The sequence below is a fragment of the Melospiza georgiana genome, chromosome 1 (genome assembly GCF_028018845.1).
Source record: "Melospiza georgiana isolate bMelGeo1 chromosome 1, bMelGeo1.pri, whole genome shotgun sequence".
In the NCBI taxonomy this organism is placed as follows: domain Eukaryota; kingdom Metazoa; phylum Chordata; class Aves; order Passeriformes; family Passerellidae; genus Melospiza; species Melospiza georgiana.
The window spans coordinates 113,137,725-113,155,055 of NC_080430.1; the positions used below are offsets into that span (position 1 = coordinate 113,137,725).

Consider the following 17,331-nt stretch of genomic DNA (forward strand, 5'->3'; position numbering starts at 1 on the left):
CTGTGTAGGTCAGAGAGGATCTTAAAATTTGCTGTGTTGCAACACAATCAAATTTGGTAACTGCGGGCCAGATTTTGGGGTTTTTGTTTGCTTTGGAAAGTGACATAATTTCCTTTATTCATCATTCAGAGGAGATTCCTGCTGCATTTTATTATCTGTCTGGAAGCCTATTTTGAATAGAGATGGTAAAGTTGGTCTCTGCTAAAAGGATATAGATTGTTTGTTGGCAGTTTTGCTGTTTTATTTCTGATCCACTTTGGGGTTGGAAAGTATTTATCCTTGAGGTTTGTTCTCCCCTCTTCACCACCCTGACAAAACATGTTTCTCCCCACTAACCATTCACATTTTCTGTTGCTCTGTTGGTTTATCCGTATTTATTTATTTGCACAGAGGTGCAGCACCCTGGGGGATGACTCAGATGTTCAAAAATAGGAGTGCATGGTTAGTCAGAGGTGGCCACAAACCTAGACAATGCTTCCCAAGGGTTAGCTCTCCCTTTTGGCTTCTTTTGTTTTCTTTGCTTTCAGACATTTGCCTCCAGGAGCTCAGAGACTGCAGCTGGGATTTCTTTTTTTCCTTTGTGCGGGGTTGGTAACCGTGATTTGTGAGCCAAAGAGTTGAATCATATTTCCATGAATAAAGTCATCACAGTATCAACGTGATGCCTTTTCAAAACACAGGAATTAAGAGCTAGTTTAATTTAATTTAGTTGGAACCCTCCACCATTTTCATTAAACATAAACACAGCGTAAGTTGCTAAAAGCCTCAGAGAGATTTATTAAGGCTCCTAATTTAAGTCTTGTAGAAAAGTCTTCCAAGATTATACAATGAATAGATTTTTCATTCCACTAAGGGTTTGGAATATTTTTCCCATTTTAATGTAATTTGAAGTGCTGCCTGGGAACACACTGTAATAATTTAAATCATCACACGTCTTCTGTTAGAAGTAGGGCTGCTCTGGCTGCTGTGGTTGTTAACCTGGGAACAGATGATTGGAATGATGGGCTCCAGTCTGATGTGTCACCACACTTGGGCAGATATTAACATGCAGTTCTTCAAAGGCATTGTGTGGACTACCACAATCTCTGCAAAAGAGACACTGAAGTTTCTGATAGTCTCTGGTAGCTTCCTCCTTTATGTCAATGGGACTTTGCATATTTAAAAGACATGTTCAGCATTTTCCATGTTTAAATCTCTTGAAACCAACCTGGCTGTGCTGCTGAATGCCAGCTAAGGCTCTGTCCTCCTCTGCCTTTAACTGATTTATGAATAATTTACCAAAGAGTGCTCTCAATTATGCAACTTCACTTTTAGTGCTCCCCTGGGTTGTGGCCTGAGCCAGCTGCAGTAGGACACCATTGGCATCCACCTCCTGATCTTCACCAGCTGATAAGTAAGAGATGGGCAGAGATGTGGGGCTCTGTGAGGGCCATGCTGCCACTGCCCTCGATGCCCCAGGGGTGTCTGCTGAGTCCCTGGTGAGCCCATTGCATCTGGAAGGGAAACAGAGATGCTGCACCAGCAACCTTTCAGCATTCCCTCTGTTTGTCACTTTGGAATGGGGAAAAAGCCACCTGCTCTAATTAGAAAAATGTTGGTTAATTAAACAAATTTAAAGTTCTTTAATTAAAAGAAAGTTCACAAGTTGTTTGATACAGAAGACATTTTTCCGTGGTTTTCTGGGCTATATAAGAAAGAAGAAACAGCAGGATTTTTACATATGGACTTCATCCTTAAATTAATGAGGCTGTCCCAGGAAAAAAGAGATTATGGGGATTGCCCAATGTTCACAGGGGGCCTTTTTTTTTTTTTTTTTTTGAGTTTTTAAAAACTAAATTGTTTGTGACACTTTTTTAGTCTGGCTCTTATCTGCTCATGTGTCTCTGTGAGATAATGCTGGTAAACTCTTTTGAACAGTTCTAGTGAAATTAATTACACTAGCTTCCAGAAAAGAAATTGCAAGCACTTTATGACTTCTGGATATTTATTGTCATGTTAACTTACAAAACCTTGTTTGTTTTTTTTTTTTAAAGTAAGGATAAAAAAAAGAATCCTGTGTTAATTTCCTCAAAAAATAGAATTCTAATAAACAGTCACTTGTGAGCTATCTGTAGCTTGAAAGCATACCAAAAGGCATCAAAGGGAAGATTTGGGATGTCCTTTACCTTTAGTGTTTTAAGAACAGTAATTTAAATAAATCTGAGATGTGCTGGTTAAACAAAATGCTACTCATAGGAGAAATCAGCTATTGTGATAAGTGGAGAAAATATTTGTTTTTCTGTGCAGGATCCAGTTAATGAGAAAGAAGCACTAGCTTGCAGTCAGGAGCCATCCTGGGGGAAGCAGGTTGTATGGAAGTTCCCTTCGCAGAGAGGGCTGTTGGTGGGCAGCAAAGACAAAATGTCAGTCTAAGTGAGACTTCACTTCTTTACAAGGACCAGAGTGACAAACCCCACTCTCCTGGTACCTTCTGGTGCTGAGCAGGCTCAGAGATGGACCCACTCCAGGCGCAGCCACAGGCAGAGCAGTCACTCAGCAAGCACTAGGCTGTCCAAGGCACTTGAGGCCTTCCTCCATTGGAGAGCTGAGCTGGATGTGTTGGAAGGCTCCAATTTCCATGTGGATACCACTGGTGGGACACACAGCATGTACAGCTGGCTGGAGCAAGAAGCTGGGGATGTCCAAGCAAAGCTTTCCCAGCTGGTTCTGAGGCATGCAGCACCTCTTGAGTTCCCTTCTGCTGGAAACAAAGTTACTGGGAAAGCACCACATGTAAGTAAAAATTGATGCACAAAATTGTGGTGGTGTTCACAGGGGTCCCAGGATGAGAGAAGAGAATCTTGACTCCATGTTTCAGAAGGCTGATTTATTATTTTATTATATATATTATATTACAAGTAAATTATATATTAAAACTATACTAAAAGAATAGGAGAAAGGATTTCATCAGAAGGCTTGAAAGGAAAGAAAGGAATGATAATAAAATCTTGTGACTGACCAGAGAGTCTGAGACAGCTGGACTGTGGTTGGCAATTAATTAGAAACAACCACATGAGACCACTCAAAGATCCACCTGTTGCATTCCACAGCAGCAGATAATCATTGTTTACATTTTGTTCCTGAGGCCTCTCAGCTTCTCAGGAGAAAAATCCTGGCAAAGGGATTTTTCAGAAAATATCATGGCTACACAAAAGTGTCTTAACACTTGTGAGTTGGGAAGTCAGTCATGAGGTTCCCTGTGTGACTTTACTGGTGAGCTTTGTTAAGGACTTTGACACAACCTCATTAATTTTTTCACTTTCTCTCCATTGTCCTCGTTGCTACCTGTCCTTGTACTGTTAAAACTTATGAACATTATAGAAAAGTTAAAAGGGCCTCCAGATGATTAGAGACAACTCTGATAGTGTTTTTTTATTCTGAGAATTTGCTGTTTGTTACTATTTAAAATACTCAAGTGTTTTTTACACTCATTGACTTCAGCTGGTACCGAATGCTCAGCACATCTACAAATTACCCCTGAGGTGTCAGGTAGCACATCCAGAGGATGCAAGTTTTATAAGCTTTTGAGCACTATTGATTACTTCATTAGATGTATCAGCATCACTTCAGTAACCCCCTCAAAGGCTGGACTTGACTCTGTTTTTCCAAGACAGAATTCAAGTATAATTTTATTTCCCCCTTCTAAAGCCTTTCCTCTGTTTTGCACACTGTGGCCTCTCTTAAGAATGTAACATTTGTCTCATGCAGGATGTTGTTTTAATAGAACAAAATGGGTGTTTTGGAAAGAAAATTACGTTGTGTGTGTGAAAATATATAATACAAATTTTTAAGGAAGACTTCCCATTAATGCCTTTTTTATAATATTATAATTATTTTCCTTCCTAATTTTTCTCCTTTTTTCCCCCCCTTTATTGGAATTGGTTCACAGTGCAGATCTCTGCTGCTTGAGCTCCTGGTGCTGCTTACAGCAATGGAGTTGCTCCCTGGGGCACATGTGGGCTGCACACCTGTACAGGGAGGGGACAAGGCACGAATATTCCGTGTGGCTTTCTCAGACGTTTACAGACCGAGGCAGCATGTTGAGCCTTCAGGCTGCAGGGCTGTACCCTCATTCTCTAGTGAATCCCAAGCTGTCTCGCCACTTTGTCACTGCAGTATCTCACTCCTGTGAGGGCACTATTCCAGGATGGGAAGTGGCACATCTGCCTTGGGCTGTTCGGTGCTAGCTCAGCAGCTCACTGTCCCATGATACCCGTGGTACCCAAATGGTGCTATCCCCAGGCTGAGGATTTTGTCAAGGTAAACATGTCTAAACTCACATCCTAGAGATGCAAGGCACTGCTATAACCCCATAATATGCCAGCAGGCTTTGAGAGGAAATTATGGTGAGTTTTGTTTCTTTTTTTGCTCCTGTTACCACACTTTGTCTCTTCTAACCTGTTGCAGGCACAGTTTCATTGCAGGTGGTGCACGAGCAGGCACAGCTTTGGTATTTTGTGCTGTCATCAGCAAACTCTTTGTAGAAGAAGTGGGACATCAGGCTGGCCTGGCAAACTTGCTGCTGCTGCTTGGTGGCCATTTTCACTATGCATCATCTCTCCTCTCCTCTCCTCTCCTCTCCTCTCCTCTCCTCTCCTCTCCTCTCCTCTCCTCTCCTCTCCTCTCCTCTCCTCTCCTCTCCTCTCCTCTCCTCTCCTCTCCTCTCCTCTCCTCTCCTCTCCTCTCCTCTCCTCTCCTCTCCTCTCCTCTCCTCTCCTCTCCTCTCCTCTCCTCTCCTCTCCTCTCCTCTCCTCTCCTCTCCTCTCCTCTCCTCTCCTCTCCTCTCCTCTCCTCTCCTCTCCTCTCCTCTCCTCTCCTCTCCTCTCCTCTCCTCTCCTCTCCTCTCCTCTCCTCTCCTCTCCTCTCCTCTCCTCTCCTCTCCTCTCCTCTCCTCTCCTCTCCTCTCCTCTCCTCTCCTCTCCTCTCCTCTCCTCTCCTCTCCTCTCCTCTCCTCTCCTCTCCTCTCCTCTCCTCTCCTCTCCTCTCCTCTCCTTTCTTTGTTTACAGGGGTCATTTTGGATTTTTTAAGCTGAGAAAAGAGTCCTGTTATGGGTATGTACTGTGTGGGAGGAAATAGATGCAGGGGTTTAGGCTTGTTTCTTTCAGTGTTTTTGCTGGGGGAGTATCAGAGAAGGGGGAAAGCTGGAATACGAAAAGTTATCAGATCAGTGGATTTTGGAAAGCCTTCACACTTTACGTCTGGAAATCACTTAAATACAACACAGAGTGTTTTGTTCTAAATCACAGTGGACAGACAGAACATCTGTTTACTTATTAGCTATTAATGAGATAATTTTCTGTGTTGGTGCTGGATAGAAGAAGATACTTTGAAGTAAAGGAAAAAGCAGAGAAGCTCTTAAATAAAACTGTCCTTCCCTTCTGTAGCTGGCTCAAGCACTCTGTTGTTGTTGCAGGCATTGCTGTACTGTGCCCCTGTTCCTTGGTGCTTACAGATTAAACATTTGAAAAGATGCAATCACTGTTTGTTCCCAGTTGCAAAATGGAGGTGACCTTCAGCCTCAGCCACCTTTGCTTTATTTCTTCCAGCATGACACAACCTTTTACCTTACGTCCACCTAAAAGTAGTTGCTTTTATTTTCATGTCTTTAATTCATTTGTATTGCTCCTGATGATGATTATCCAATAGTGATGTGCAAGTGTCAGGATCTTCACTTCTTCCAGCCTCAATACCCTTCTTTGTATTTGACTTGTAGATCACTTAGTGAGCTAGAAATAAATGCCTTGTATTCTGAATCTCAATCCACTTTTTGCTACTTTTTACTATAGGTGAATTTTTCCTAAAGTAACTTCTGAATGTCTTTCATTGATCTCTGAATTTCTTCCGGCTTGTATCCCTCTAGCAATGCAGAAACTAAAGATCCTGTCATTTTCCACATGTAGCTGTACCTCAGATGGGAAATGGGCAATGTTTCTCGCATGCATGCTCCCTGATACATTAGCTTTGCCACAGCTTTAGCAGGGGAAAGTGGAGAAAACAGTGGGCTTCCACCCAAATCCTTTTTGTGGATTAGTACATAGTTCAGGTGCCCCAACAGCTGCAGCTCCACACCAAGAAGATGAGAGTTTGTGGCAGAAAGGTGAGGCTACCTGGGCAGGGAAGAGATGAAGCCTTCTGAAGCCAGATTCATTGCTGAAACCAAAGTATTGTGTAATGAACAGCTGCATGCAGAGGGGAAAGTGGATTCGCTTCTGTTGCTATTTTACAATAAGCTTTGCTCTTTTAACACTCAGTTGAGGATGTTTTCTGAAAAGAGCAGTGGATTCTGTCTCCTTCTATCTTCTCTTAGTGTTACTAGAGGGAAAAGTTAGCTAAAATTATTAACGACATAACTTCTGGCAGGGTTCAATAAGTTTTTGGCTCTTAATGTGATACAGATAAGCAGAAAAAATTTCATTTCACTGAACATGAGGCTCAGGGGAAATTTTGTTTCTTGTATATTTTGTGCCATTTACAAAACACAGTTTACAGTGAATAAACTGAGTTGAAAGCTTGTGGCTTATGTTTCTCAAGAAACTATTTGGTTTTGTTTTAGTTTCATTCTACCTAGCATAATGTTACCAGGGGAATTTATTGTACTCCAGAGCATGAGATTTTCAGGAAACTTCACTTTATTTTTACAAAGACCATAGGATTAATTCTAAAGGTGAAACTTACTCTGTAGGTACCATTTTTTTCTTGATGACTGGCCAAAGCTTGTGGTTTGTATTACAACAAAAACAAAAAATAAACTGTGCCACCTTTCATTTACAGCGTGTGGAATGCTCTCTTGACTCCACCTTTGCTGCCACACACATACAGTGTAATGTGCATATTCTACTTGAAAGCAAATATCTCAGTATATCTTTTCCTTAGCAGAAATGGAGGTAGGGAGAAAAACCAATAAAATCCCATATGCCTATTTTTAGTTTTAGTGCAGGATTGGAATTAAGTAGAATATAATGCAAATATATATTTGGATTCTGAAGTAAATAAACCAGATCTTTTTTCTACTTCAAATAAAGCTTGTTCCCTCTGTATTCCAATACCTTAAATATTAGATCTCTTTAAATCCTTTGGAAAAAGATGGATATAGTTACAGCTGTTGGTAAAAATAGCATTATTAAAGTTTTGCTTAGTACACAGGGTACCTATGTAGGTGATTGTTGTAATCCTGGTTCTAAGCCATGATGTACCTTGAGTCTGTCCCTGCTCCCTGTGACTACATGCAGGTGTTGAGCTTCTGGTGCCTGGGAATGGCTGCTGGGATTCTCCCTGTTCCAGACCCAGCTTTTCTGTCTGCAGCACCCTGTGGACCAGCTCTTGAAGCCTGAATGGATTTCGACCCTGGCATTTCCCTTTTCAGGGAATACTACCCATGTTTAGTGCATTTGTTAAACTCTAAACCTGGTGCATTTGTTAAACTCTAGGCTATTTCTAGCAAGAACAAGATCAGGGACAAGAAGAAAAGGAAGGAGAAAAAATAATTTGAACAATAAGAGGACGTCACGTTCAAGCAATTTAAGTCAGGCTGACAGCTAACAGTTCGTCCAATCCACTAACCCCAAGATTAGATCAATTTAAGGTTTTTTGCAGGCAACTTCTGACATGTGACCTTCCCACATCCTGGCAGGTAGCTTTTTATACAGTTCATATCCTAATCATGACAAAAAGCTGTGTAACTCTAAACCGAGGCTGGGGAAATAATATCCTCACAGTTTTTAATAGATTACCACTGACCTCTTGACCCCATTTTGTTGCCTGGAAGATAAAATTAAAACGTGATTTCATCCTTGCTGCTTCTTGAGGAGTCAAGCAGAAAATTCAATTACTATTACAGCTGCCAGATTATGTTCTGTGCCTGTGATTTGTTGTTTTGTGAGTTGTTCTAGCTCAGCATGAATTTCCACAGTTTCACTTAAATAAATTTACTTACAAATTATCTCAGTGCACATGGATGCAGATTGACACTTAAGAAATGAACATTCAGCAAAGCTCTGATTCAGCAAAGTCTTTTGAAGTGCTCATTAAAGCCATTATATTGTGTTATTTAGATGTAACCTGAAGTGGTAAGTGCCAGTGGTAAGTGCAGTACATCACAGTTTTCTCCTATGTGTGCCAACACCAGTGTCTACCTGCTTGGTTCCACCTCTGTGAGGTGTGCAAGAAGAGATCAGCTTTAAATGAATTAGCTGAGTTCTTTAAATCAAAAGGAAAGATTTATTTCCTCCATGGAAATTACTCTAAGGCATCAGGTTTTGTGAGAGAGGATGCAATGATTCATGTCACTGGCAGGATGCTCAGAACAGTTTTCTCCTTTCTTTGACTCAGATTAAGAACTTGCTGGACATGAACATCTTGGCCTTCATTCCAACCATTCTCCTTGAAGTGTTTAGAGGTCTTCTAGGAGCTTCCTTTTCCCCTCCTAAATTTAAAGATGAATCAAGGACATATGCAGTTCTTTAATTCATTTCCAAAATTGTCTCTTAGAAAAACAAGCAACCTTTTGGAGACTGTGCTTATCTTTGTAAAAAAAAAAAAAAATAGTTCTCTTAATTATATAACATTTACAGAGACTAATGAGGGTGGGTCACAAACTGCTGGATGGGAAAATGAATCTGACCTGCTGGTACATAACAATGTGCAGCAGAGTAAAGAAAACATAGATTTTCAAAATGCATATATGTATTTAATGTTGGTAGGTATATAAGAATAGAAAAGATTTTTTTTCTTTGTTTAATTTGGTTTGTATGCTTGAAGTATTTTACCTGTAGAGTCACTTTCCCTCTACTCTTCTACCCTGCTGACCCTTTACAGCTTAGTGGCACATAGCAGTTGTGTTGGTGTGCTTTTGCATTTATTTGCAATCTATGAAGAGCTTGAATGTCCTGATAAGACATCTGGGCTTTGGAATTTCCATTTGGCATCGAATGCCTTTGGGGAGAGTCATGCCATTGGTAAAGAAAGGGTATAGGCAAAGGGCTCCCGTATTTTGAATATTTTAATGCTTTTCAGTTTTATGCTTTGGTTATAGCTTAAGCATGTTGTTATGAAGAACATTATGACCTTAACAATCCTATAAAACAGGTTGAGAGAGTTAGGTTTGTTCAGCCTGGAGCAGAGAAGGATTTGGTGAGGCCTTAGAGCAGCTTCCAATACCTTAAGGGGGCTGCAGAAAGGCTGGAGAGGGACTTTTTGTATGAACACGTAGTGATGGAATGGGGAGAATGGTTTCAAACTTAAAAAGGGCAGGTTTAAATTCAATATTGGAAGAAATTTTTGGCTGTGAAGGTGGGGAGACACTGAATAAGGTTATTTTAGGGAAGTTGTGTTCTTCCCATCCCTGGAAGTGCTCAAGGCCAGGTTGGTCCAGTGGAAGGTGTCCGTGTACATGGCAGGGATATTGGAACTGAATGATATTTCAGGTTCCTTTCATTGCAAAACATTCTATGATTAAATGTGAAGAAAGAAAATCTTCAGAACTTTTTTACTGCACTTTTAGTAAATTGAGCATATTTGAGATTCTCTGGAAGTTTCTTTAGTAAATATCTACTTGTCAAAAGCTTTCTTTATTTCCATTATTTTTGGGGAATTTTTTCTGAGGAGTTTTCCAGTCTTTTTAAGTGTTGAGATAACCTATCTTTAGAGAAACTGGTGCACACTGAAACCCCTTTCTTCTGCCCTCTTACAGGCAGACTTTCCATTATGTTTAATGTATGCCATATCTGTTTTTTTGTATATCTTGCTTTCTCTTCTCTCCCTGATGGAGAGAGGATTGCTCAGCTGAAAACCAGTGAGTTGGTTATAGAGATGCTCTCCTCCCATCAGCCCAGACATCCCTTCAGCAGCTTCCACTCTGAGCCAGCAAAAATGCATATGTTTCAGGGAAAGGCAATCACCTTGACTTGCATTGACAGCCTGCATGTTCCTGGGAGGAAAACAAAATTTTGAATATGAGAGAGGAAACTTTTAGAGCTAAAAGTGTAAGTAGCTGTAGGTTGAGGCACATAGTCAAGTCTCTGCAAGCTCTCCACAGGCTGGTACAGATGCATGTTTCCCAATGGTTTACCTCTCAGGAATAGTGCATTTCATTCAGTTCTTGGAAGTTCTGTGTGTACTCTGGCAGCTCACCACCTCCTCTGCCCAGTCCTGTCTTGGTCAGAGCAGCAATCTGCTGTTGGGTTCTCTGCTGGCTCATCAGAGGTGAAATCTGACCTGGCTAGGAGGAAGAGGAGGAGGAGGAGGGATCCCTGTGAAAGGGCTGCTCTGGAGCGTGCCCGTGCTGCTGATCACAGCTGAATTTCAGCTCCTCTTAGTGGCAGGATGCTGGCATTTCTGTTGGCAGTGTGTTTGCTCACCATCTGCTGAGGGAACACAGCCCAATGAAGCTCACTTCCAGTTTTTTGCTTCCACGTTTGAAGGAGTGAGTAGGTCAGTAAGGAAAAGAGGAATTCTTAGCTTTAGGGAGAGCCTTTCCCCTGCCCAGCCTTCTCACCTTGTGCTACAGCTTTGCTCCCCTATCTCTCTACAGGTCCATAGTTTGTGCTGTTGAGCACTGCAATGAGATGTCTTAACCCAAATCCAACTTTCAGCCCAGCAGGGCGAGGAGCAGAGTCCCACGTGTGACTCCCATTAGTCCTGTGGAAATGCCACGGTTTCCAAGGGACCTCTGTTTGCAAGGGGCTGGGTTTGTAACCATGACTGTTGTAACCATCTGGAGCTGGAGTGCTGTGCTTGATAGCCATTCCTCCTACCACTGGGAAGCCTTTGGCTTTCTCATGGTGTGTTACCATGTGAAACTTTGCACAAACTGCTTGAGCACATTAAAAACACTGCTCTTTGCTCTCTGGAATAAAAACCAAGACATGCACCAACACAAGCCAGTAAGAGCCAGTGTGACAGAAGACACTACAGAATTGAATGTAGGACCATCTAGCAAAGATTTAGTGCCAGACATAAAGAAAACATTAAGAAAACTCCTCAGAGTTCTTTTATGTTGTTCAAGAAGCAGTGCCTTGCTGACTCCAAAAGTTCATAGAATAGTTAGCACTTTGCCGGCTCATACCTGAAAATGGGAGAACAGGATGTGTTTTGTAGGGCTGTGTTGCTTATAAAGCTTTTCTGTATATATATTTTTGCCTTAATCCTGAATTTTTTTTTTAAATTCTGCTTTTTTTTTCCTTTTTAATGTTAACTTTGTAGCATGAACTCTTATTCAGACTGTTTTTCCTTTTCTGTTAGCTGTAGAAGATCCTGCTCAGGTCACAGTCCTTATTTTATTATAACTTGGCAGAAAAAGGCAGGAAAGAAACTGTTTGATCTGAGAGACAACCATGCAACTCTTTTTTTTTTTTTTTTAATAAACTCACATAATGAGGCAGCTGAAAGAAACTGTGTCACAGTGACTTTAACCAAAAATAATCTTGTATAAACCAGCTTGCATTTAAACTTGGAAAGAACCCATCACAGTATCTTCCACACCCACAACATAACCCAGAGTACCATTCCTTTGACTGGAATTGAATATCTAATCTTCAGCCCATAGATTAGACGAAGCTGTCTTCTAAGAGCCCTACTGCCCCTTGGCCTGCTTTTGCTTCTCCTCAATTCATCACCTTTCTCTCTGTGAGGAAATCGCAATGTAGATAATGTTTTGCCAAGAATCTGGCAGAGTTATCTTTCTTTTTCTATTTTTTTTTTAAAATCACGTTGACTAATGCTTCTGTTCCAAAAGCTCAGGGTTTCCATGGGCAGGGTGGACAATTTAGGGGTATAGGCACATATACTTAATATATAAGCTGTCAAAACTTTAAAAGGATACTTGAGAGGATTATTTTCCTTTCTACCTAGCTGTGAAGACAGGCTACTGCTTTAAATGTGTAGCCACAGGCTCCAGGCTAGCTGTCCTTCTAGCTCCCTTTGGACTTCAGGGTTTTGGCAAAAAGTTGACCTGGGTTTGAACTGTCCCAGAGTCAAGTTTTCAAAAACAAAACCCGACCTAAGCTTTGTGAAGACTGAGCTACTCCCAGTTTCATCTATCTGTTGTAGATGTGTTCTGCCCCTGAGCCTGTAATCTTTGAGATACAGGGGAACAAAGGCTTGAGATACAATTGTCTGACAACTTGTCACAGCTGCACACAGCTGAATCTCAGCTTGAAGGTTTCCATAAATGTGTTATCTCAGCTGTTTAATACCTATCCACAGAGGAGATGAAACCTCGGGCTTGGAAAATATATTATTACTCTGGTTGTGTGTTCCTGTAATTTTTCTCCAGATGTCTACTGAAATATTTTCCAAATATCTTTTTATTTTGGGTGTATCTCCAATTGGTATAGGAATTGGTAAATTAATCTCAATTAAGATAAAACCCTGAACATTAGTTTTGAATGAAATATAGCTGTTATACTGAGCTATATTATGATGAAAAATGCAGCACTGAAATGCAGTGCAGTCATCTCATGTAAAAACTCCCTTTGCTTTTGGTGAATGCAAAGCAGCCAGTGAAAACCACATCTGCTGTGCTGTGTTCTGTTTCAAACATTTTTGGTTTCATTCATGTTTACTTCAAAATGGGCATGTGCAAAACGAGAAGGACCTGATAAAGTATCTTCAGCCATTTGGATTGCAAGTCTGTGTCTCCACCATGTAGCATGTAATTAGCTTTAGGCTTTATAGCTGTCTAGTCTTGCTAGGATGTCTAGGAACATTTTCTGTTGATTAACTGAGTATTAATCCTGTCATAACATCCTCATGAGAGAAGGGAAGCAATAAGTTTGCAAGTTAGAAACAAGTCTTTAACTGTTCATACTGACCAGGGACTTCAAATTTGCATAAACGGGGAGGAATTTAAATTGAAATAATGGACCCTGACTCACAGCATACTTTTAAGTAGCAATGGAAAAAAAAAAACTTAAGTAAAGACGCACAGATCCCAAGTCCCTGCTGTGCACAAGTGGCAGCCTGCAAAGAGCCGGGTCTGGCTGCATCTCCACCATCTGCCAGGGTGCAGGGTGGGCAGGCTGGCCGTGGGTAGAGCATCCCATGTGCTCCAAATGTTCCTGGAGGGACCAGTGCTCTCTGCTGGCCACAGAGCCAGAGGCCAGTTCCCTGGCTGCAGCATCCCTGAAGTGAGATTGGAGGAATCTCAGCCTTACTCATTGCTAATGAGCAAATGTGGCATACGTGGGCGGGACAAAAGGGCAAGTTTCTTGTGGTAAGTGGTGGCATTAGTGGGTTTAGACACTTTCCTTTCTTTGTTTTGTCCCTGCTTACATCTAAGAACGAACTGTTTGCTTAATGCCTGCAGGTCTGCACGACAACTGTTACAGGATACTTACTGTATTTCCTTCCTTGCACTCTTGTCTGGAGTGTGAGAAATTGCCACATGAGAAACAACTCAGAAACATAAGTGGGGAGGATTACCATGAGCATATCTATGTGAATACAGTTATTAACCATTTCTTCCAGTTAGCAAAGATTTCAGATGGAAAAAATTCAAAGGTGTGTCAGACGTGAGTATTTAAAATGAATTCATGTAGAGACGAAAGTAACACTTAATCTTTTAATCACTGAAATTTAATCACACTTAAACTTTTCCAGTAAGAGGCATTTGCTGACATGTCAAAATAAGGAGGGGCGGGGGGAAGGAGAAAGAAAGAAACAAAAGGGAGCTGAACATGTAAAATAGCATGAAATGTGGCTGTATGTATCACACAAGTTCTTCTTCAATTTGGAATCCTAATTCTGCTTTACAAAACGTAAAGGCCTTGTAGAGAGGTATATCCATCTATAGCAGACAGGCTGTGTTTGAGCTGGAAATGTGGAACTGGAAACCGATGAAAAATCTTTGCTATTCTCAGCTCCAGTTGGCTGAGGGACATGATTTGATCAGTTCTCTCTGTGAGGACATGAATTGGTTACTCAGTACAAGCTGTAATCCAGGAATTTAAAATGGCAAGTATTGTATTAATAAACAGGCAGGGAATATGTGGCTGAATGGCTTGGGACTTTGGGGTTAAACACCTGAAGAGATCCTTGAATCTGATGCAGACTTTGCAGTACAAGTATATTTCTTAAGAAATACAGGTGAGGAATGCAGAGGAAGTGGAAAAAGACTTAGACTGAGGTTAAACGTCAGCTTGATTTCACAGCCATTGCAAATGGCCATTGCCATCTTCCAGTTTTGCAAATTCACAAATTTGTAAAATGTATTTGTTTGTCCTTCCACGTGGGCAGCATCCTATACACATTGTGGAAAACAAACTGTAAATACTCACTAGCTTGCCATTAGTGACTGGATCAATTTCATGGTTTAGGAATGGTATTCCCCAATTCAGTACTCCCATTAAAAACTATGAGCTGCTCCCCTTCCCTCTCTGGTGGGAGAAAAAAGCAGAAATCACACATTGAGATAAGAGCAATTTACTGGAAATAGCACTGAGATAAGGGAAAAGTAACAGCAACGAAAATAATAACAAAAATTTACAAAGAGAGGAAAATTTACATGCCAAATGCTCATGAAACCCAAGTCAAGGAAAACAAAACTGGACAGACCCTATGCCTTCCATGCTTACTCCTTCTTGGAAGAAAAGGAGCCCCTTTCCCCTGTCCCTGGCTTTTCAGATGTCCCTGATGTAAAATGGTATTGAATTCCACAAGGTCTATGCCACACCCCATCCCACTGATCTGGGCCAGAACCAGGACAATTCCAAACAGCTTATGCATACTTATATATATAAACTCTTATATAAACTTATATATACTTATACAGGACACATGCTTTCCCATGCTGGTCACCAATTCTGTTATTTGACTTGTAATGCTTGATTCAGTACTGTTTGCTATAACATGTATTTACATTTTCTTTACAAAAGCAGCCTTTGTCACTTAGTACCAGGATTTGGTATCTCTGGCTATTTGGGTTGCTACAGGAAAAGTCTTTTCCCTCACTCTGACATACTTCCCCCACCCCTTCTTTATTTTAAGGACTAAATGCTTGCAAAATGTTATTTTACAAAACAAAACTATTTTTTGCTGTTAAGGAAAAAATATCTGAAACCACGATAATTATTTGTCTGTCTCTGAATCAAAAATAGTCAGGCTGATCCAGCCTAGAGGCTGCATGGGCTTAGTGTCAATTTTTCATTTGGTGGGGCTACAAGTTATAAAGAGTACATCATGTGGAAACTGGATAGATCTGAAAGGAATTAGCATCAAATTGGAATTAGCATCAAATTGATCTGGACTTTGAAAGGTCATGCACATGCTGAAGGTAGTGATGATGTCTCTAATGAGCTTGTAATAAGACTAAATGTGGAAAAGAAGCTTGTTCACTCCTCTCTTTTTCTTAGGAATTGAAAAAGGGAATTAGGATTGCAGCTGTAAGACTTTAGTTTGGACCATTTAAATTTGGCTCATCTCAGCGTAATGTGAGATTAACAGTCAGTGCTCCAGGAACAGATAAATACAATTACCCTTTTGAGATCCAATTGATTAGTAATAAGCACTCTTGCCACTTTAAGAGATGCAATAAAAACCAAATAGCAAAGAAATTATAAGATGCTGAATTTTTTTCTTGTGTACTGATCAAACTCAGTCAAGTGTATGGTTTTGCTTTAAACTGTGATAGTGAAAGACTGCAGCTCCAGGTGGGGCCACACGTGGCTATGCCAGCATGACAGCACTTCCTTCTACCATAGCTTCTCCTCACACATTTACACTAAACAGTGTTTTTGGTAGTGTTTTGTAGCTCTTCCAGCAGGCATTGATATTCCCTGGAGAAGGAGGAATAGGAAGTCACAGGAAGGAAACAGAAGGGTGTTAAGCAATGGGTTTTTTCCACTAGCAAGTCTCAGTACTGCACATGTATCCCTGCTGTGTGACAGTGCAGGCCTCCAGTTGCCACCAGGGAGAAATCTGTCTTTACTAAATGCACTGACTTCAAACAGGAGGAGTTATTGGTACAAAACCCTGTGTGTAAGCAAGCCCTACACCTCCACTCTCTGTGCTTTGCTCTTCTTGCTCAACCATTTGTGCTTTAATTGTAAAAACCCACTTTCTTCTGTTGTTTCTCTCTCTCTCAGTTATCTTGGCATTGCTGCAAGCTTTGAATTGCTTCTCAGATGTGCTGTTTTTTGAGTGTGCATTCCTTTACTGGTAGCAAAGACCTATGTATAGAACTTGAGGCTTTGATACAAGTGAGTTACACAATCATATGGCTTCGAAACCAGGACAGAGTAACCAGGTTTTTCTTCTTTTATTGACCATGATGAATTTGGAATATATTCTTGTTTGAGAGGTTGGAATAACGTGAAAAGCAAATACAAGACTGGGAAGCATCTTGTGTCCCTTTCGTTGCCAATCTGGGGTCTGGAAGAAATTTTCTTGCACTAGATATTGGCTGCATTTTAATTTTTCCTTGCAGCTCTGAGCAGGGATCAGGTGGGTCAGATACCACAGATCTGCTGCTCTTTGTTCCAGGAACAGAGTTCATACTGTTACCGTGTAGCTCGTGGTGATGTCCAGAACGTGCCGGCTGCTTTCCAGGCTGGAAGAAGGAAGCTGTACCTGCTTGGAGAGTTCACTTGTTCCGGATGACAGAGATTGAGAAAGCGTCCAGGAATAGCAGAGCCGTGGAGGGAGGCTGGTTGTGGCCAGCATGATAACTGGCAGTCTAAACTGCAAAATGTTGAAATAACTGGTGCCACTGTTTACCAAAGGAGAGTTTCAGGAACTCGTGGGACAGACGTCTTTGAGGTGTGGTTTGAGTATAGCCGGTGCTGCTGTGGGAAAGGAAACCTCTACATCCTTCCAGCTCTCCATGGAGCTCTCCAGTGCAAAGCTTTCTAATTGCAAATGCATCCATCAGCTCTAAGTGCTGTTCTTATCCACTTTAGTGCTCCTCAGGAATGATGCTTCTTGGTCAGCTAATCCCCTTTGATAGAGTTACAGTGTTGTGTGGGCAAAGTAATCAAGGCCAGGCTCTATGAATTTCAATTTTTTTCCCCCCCATTTTCTGCATTCAGACAGCATAAAGTAATTCCTGGTTTTGAGAATTTGGAGTTTCAGCAGCCAGAAGTTTATGTAGAGGAATATAAGCATTAATAAACCAGATAGATTAGCACAATAAATAACAAAGTGATCTAGTAAACTAGATTTATTTGTTAACAAAACAACTTAATTGGAATATTTAAAGGCAAGTTGGCTTTTTGTGTAAATCGGCACATCCTCTACAGGCAGCAAGGCAAGTTATATTCATCCATTTAATTTTTTTTTGTTTTTCTTTTCATATTTAA

At 41.0% G+C, this 17,331-nt stretch overlaps 1 pseudogene; it reads left to right on the top strand.

Annotated features, from left to right (window-relative positions):
• LOC131083955 (chloride channel protein D-like) overlaps positions 1-17,331 on the top strand; it is a 78,201-nt pseudogene that overhangs the window by 7,552 nt on the left and 53,318 nt on the right.